The sequence below is a fragment of the Humulus lupulus genome, chromosome 8, assembly GCF_963169125.1.
Source record: "Humulus lupulus chromosome 8, drHumLupu1.1, whole genome shotgun sequence".
In the NCBI taxonomy this organism is placed as follows: domain Eukaryota; kingdom Viridiplantae; phylum Streptophyta; class Magnoliopsida; order Rosales; family Cannabaceae; genus Humulus; species Humulus lupulus.
In genome coordinates, this window is record NC_084800.1 from 37317733 (window position 1) to 37323231 (window position 5499).

Consider the following 5499-nt stretch of genomic DNA (forward strand, 5'->3'; position numbering starts at 1 on the left):
TGTAATGATTAAATTAATACCATTTTTTCCTATTAAATTTCAATTCACATCATTATAATAAGTATCATACTTATTTGTTTGTTATAATATACTTACTAATATCAATTTAATATAATATATTAGTCAAATATTAAATATAATATTTTTCTTAAGTATTTTGATATTATATATTTGATTGTTATTAAGTAGAACATTTCCTTAGTTCAACCTAATTGTACTACGTCGCCTAGTATGGGAGCATTAATACATTTATTGTATTACTCATTTATTAATAATAATTAATAAATTCCAGCAAATAAAAACAAAATTATACTCTTTCAAAAAAAAAAAAAAAAAAACAAAATTATAATTTTAATAATAGTGGGGTAGCGTGAGAGTGAGGCGGTGCTAACTGGGCCAAGTAATCTTTTGTGGGCCAGCGTTATTTTGAAGCTAGCCGTTTTAACCGTTTATATATGTTAAGTTAAAGCACAAAATAGCTACGGCTGTAAAAATATACAGAAGAAGTGGCCGAGGTAGATGAGGATCATCGGAGGCGTCTCAAATCGGAGAGGTGAAGCAATGGCTGGTTCATGAGTTTGGCAAAGTTTAATGCTTTATTTCCAGAAAGTTTTAAGCCGATGCTCTGCTTCAGGTCTCCTTCCCTTCCTCTCTTTCTTGTACATATATGTATGTGTATACAATTTACACAATAACTGGGCTCTAGATTATATGCTTGTGTTCCGTTTTCTCTTCATTTTTGTTTTTATCAGAAATAAACCGATTGCTTTGGAAATAATATGTTGAAGTTAGTCCAATCCTTTCCTAAAACGGCTTATTCTCGTTTTTCGTTTGGTTTTTTTGTTTTAGTTTTGGACTATATTGTGATGCACGAGTGTATTAATATTGTTTTATTTTAATAACGGATTTTGTGACTGATTTTTTTGGCCAAACAGTCTGTAGTTTTGTAGTTCTAAATCGTTAAACACACGATGAAGATGAATATATCTGATGACAATGTCTTCTGTTAAAAGAAATACAAATATTCGGCTAGAATCGTTTCCATTTATTCTCTGTGCTCATCCAAAATTTTGTCAATCATGAACTAGATATTGCTGAAAACAAATGTGCTCTGTTATTTATTTTTATCTTCTGTTTTAAATGTCACAAACTCAATTGCCACTGCAAATTCATGAGTTTAGATGAGTTCAAGGTTTGCATCTATAGCAGGTAACCATCTACTTGATATGTCTCAACTTTAGTAATGATTGTATACAAAGTCATATAGTGAATTGTAGTATTGACAGTGTATTCTCACAGCCTATGGCTTCTTGAACTCAAATGGGAGCAATTTTAGCGTCACCGTAATGGTGCAATTCTACATACAAGAGCGATTCAGGCAATGTTCCTATCGGATTGTTACGGGTCCCACGTTCAGTAAATCTGGTACCTATATTATATAGGTTTGTAACTTTTCGTTCGTAGGGTTTGTTTTGCTTTAGAACTACTTGTCGATTAGGGTTTGATGTTGGTTAGGAGCTTTATTTTCTTCTTTGATTGTCCTTGTTGCTGGATACCAAATATGATTTGTCTTTTAATTAGTGCAATCTGCTATTTAATGTCTATATTTGTTTTTTCCAGTTTTGCAATAGAATTGTTTCTCTGTTTCTTATTCAATTTTGGATGAATTGTTGATGGATTCTCAGTGCTTTTCTTGTTCCTTCGTTTTGGTTTGAATTGCTAGACAATTTCATATTTTGTATAATTTTGGTGGTGTACTTTGTCATATCAGTGGCCATTGTTTGTTTCTATTGCAATGGTGACTTATTCTTGCTTAATACTTTTGGAAGTATGATATTTGTTAGGGTTTTATTGTTAATTTTCATATATGATTGTGTGAAAGTTTGTTGATCCTTCCCCGTCGTTGAAGGGATACTTTTTCCCTTGGATCTCTTCCCAAACCAATAATTCTTTGTAATTTTGTTTTTGTTGTTTCATAGCATTGGCAAACACAAAATTTGCCTTCTAGTGCAATATGTTAATTTTAGTTTTGATAATTAATATGATTGTTTTATAGGTTCTTCTTAGTAAAATTTCTTGAATGATTTGGAATTTTATTGTAATGTGTCGTATCGTGGCTATTTTTTTAGGTGGCCGTTGTTTCTAATGCAATGATTGTTTCGTGTCATCTTTTTGAATCATGATATTTGTCTGATAATGCCTTCTTTTTTGAATGTTTATAATGCATACGCTTCAATATGATTATATTTAATTATCTTACCATTTTAATTTTAGATTTTTTTTTTAATTTCATTTCACTCTTCAGACATCTATTATCATTTTCATTTTTTAAGTCAACTTTTTTTGCTCAAAATAAATAAATAATCTTTCTTATTTTTTTTTTTTACTTTTTGTTGGTGTTTATTTTGTCATATATTTTTCTGTTATTTACTTAATTGAAATAGCTGATATGTTGCTTAAGTTCAAGAATGATCAGAATTTTTTTTGGTTCCTTTTACTAATTTTTATTTAATTTCTCTCTCTCATTTACTTATACTGGGGTTACTCTTAAATTATTGCATCATTATTATGTTTTATATATTTTTTAGTATTTTTAATTCTTTGATAATGTCTTTTTATTTACTTAATTTTTTTTCTAGTTTCTCCTTTTGTTTCTTTATGACTACTTCTTTCTTTACATATTCTACTCTACTATTTTCTTAGTTAATTTTTAATTTTTATATGATATTAATTTATTTTTAGTTAATTTTTCGGAAGAATTTTTCGTTTCTTGTAATTGCGTTCTGCCTATTTTAGGATTTTTTCTCTTATTTAATTTTTATGGATCGATAATGCATTACATATGCCCAATCCAATCAAAATTGTGATGCATACAATGCAATATTTTTTTTTTCCTTAGATTTTTAATTTTATTTACTTTTACTCTCACTTTTATTATAATTTTCATTTTACTTTATTTATTTATTGATTTATTGATGTTTATTCTTTAATAATTGTCTCTTTTTGCTTGATTGGAATACTGAGAAGTTTAATATTATTTCTTTTTCATATTATGCTATAGTCTTGGTTAATTTTTATGTTTGATTTCTATCTAGCGAAATTATAGTCCTTTTTTTTGTGATTTTTAAACAATTTATCTCTCTCTCTTTTAATATAACTTCGTTTTGTTGATTTTATGATATGATTCTTTCTTCTCTGATTGGACATATTTAAAACAATTTTAGATTTTTTTTGCAGTGCACATGCACGCAAAATTGTATTGCATACAATTAAATATATATTTTTATATTTCTTTTTCATTTCATTTTCTGTTTTTTCGATTTAATATTATAAGCTTATTTTACTCATTCTTTTTATTATCGTATAATTTTATCTTTTTCTATTTAATTTAAATACCCGACAAGTATTTTGTTTGATTCTATTTCACTCTCTAGTATTTTATTATCAAATTTTGATTGTTTTTAGATTCCTTTTACTTATTCTATTTATTTATCTTATTCCTATTTATTTTTTATAACTTTGCTTAATGGGGGGTAATGAGTTGCTTAGGTTATTGTATCTAATGTTTTATTATCATATTTTAATTGTTTTTATGTTCCTTTTACTTATTCTTATTTATTTTATTATAACTCTGCTTTCATTTACTTAATTGGGTAATGAATTGCTTAAGTTATTGCATAATTGTTAAGTTTTATATATGCTTATATTTTTAAATCTTTAACTTATATTTTCTTTATTTTATTTAATTATTTTGTTTTCATGATTGTTTCTTGATATTTTAAAAATATTTTAAGAATTTTTCTGCAATGCATGCTGCATTAAGCAAAATTGTATTACATACAATTAAATATATATTTTAAAGTTTTTTTTTTTAAATTTCATTTTCTGTTTTGGGCTTAATATTTTCAATTTATTTTACTCATTTTTTTATTGTATAGTTTAAATACCTTATGAGTAATGATATGTGGATTCAAAATATACACCAAATATTACATAATGATGTAACACTGATTTCAGTGGGTTTAAACTGCTATGTCATTGTGTGTAATGTTTACGTATATATTTTGGGTGCACGTATCATTACTCATAACTGACAAGTATTTTATTTTATCTAATCCATTTTACCCTTTAATAATTTATTATCATATTTTAAATTATTTTTATGTTCCTTTTACTTATACTATTTGTTTTTCTTATTCTTATTTATTTTATTATAACTTTGCTTTTATTTACTTAATTGGGCGATGAATTGCTTAAGTTATTGTTGAACTTTGCTTTCATTTACTTCATCGGGTAATGAATTGCATAAGTTATTGTATTTAATCTTTTATTATCACATTTTTAATTGTTTTAATGTTCCTTTTACTTATTCTATTTGTTTTACTTATTCTTATTTATTTTATTATCTTTGCTTTCATTTAGTTAATTGGGTGGTGAATTGTTTAAGTTATTGTATAACTTTGCTTTCATTTACTTAATTGGGTGATGAATTGCTCAAGTTATTGTATAAGTTTGCTTTTATTTACTTAATTGGGTGATGAAGTGCTTAAGTTTTATAAATGTTTGTATTTTTAATTCTTTCATTATATTTCATTATTTTGTTTTTATGATTGTTCCTTGATATTTTTAAAATGTTTTATGAATTTTTCTGCAATGCATATTGCACTATGCAAAATTTGTATTGAGAAATTTTATTTAAATGTTTTTTGTTTAAATTTCATTTTTTATTTTAGATTTACTATTTTATAATTATTTTACTCACTTTTATATCATTATATATTGCTTAATTTAAATAACTTACAAGTATTTTATTTATTTAATCCATTTCACTCTCTAATAATTTATTATCATATTTTTAATTATTTTTATGTTCATTTAACTTACTTATTCTATTTATCTTATTCTTTTTACTTTATTATAACTTTGCTCTCATTTACTTAATTGGGGTGATGAATTGCCTAAGTTATTGTTTCTAATCCTTTATTATCACATTTTAACTGTTTTTATGTTCCTTATTCTGATTTATTTTATTATAACTTTGCTTTTATTTATTTAATTATGTGGTGAATTGCTCAAGTTATTTTATAACTTTGCTTTCATTTACTAAAGTTTTCTATGTATATATTTAAACCTTTATTTATATTTTCATTATTTTATTTAATTATTTTGTTTTTATGATTGTTCCTTGATATTTTTAAAATGTTTTAAGAATTTTCTGCAAGGCATATTGCACTATGAAGAACTTGTATTGCATACAATTAAATATATATTTGAATCTTTTTTTTTAATTTCATTTTTTGTTTTAGATTTACTATTTTATATTTATTTTACTCACTTTTGTTTCATTATATTGCTTAATTTAAATAATTTGATGAGTATTTTTTTTTATTTAATCCATTTCACTCTCTAATAATTTATTATCATATTTATTTTTATGTTCCTTTAACTTATTGTATTTATGTAATTCTTATTTATATATTTTATTATAACTTTGTTTTT

The 5499-nt window shown here is 24.5% G+C and overlaps 1 long non-coding RNA gene across 1 annotated transcript; it reads left to right on the forward strand.

Moving 5' to 3' along the window:
• Positions 1–464: 464 nt before the first annotated feature.
• On the forward strand, positions 465–1602 carry LOC133793701 (uncharacterized). The gene is made up of 2 exons (XR_009874924.1): positions 465–634; positions 1300–1602. It is a non-coding gene; the product is annotated as an uncharacterized LOC133793701 (long non-coding RNA).
• The last annotated feature ends 3897 nt before the right edge of the window (positions 1603–5499 follow it).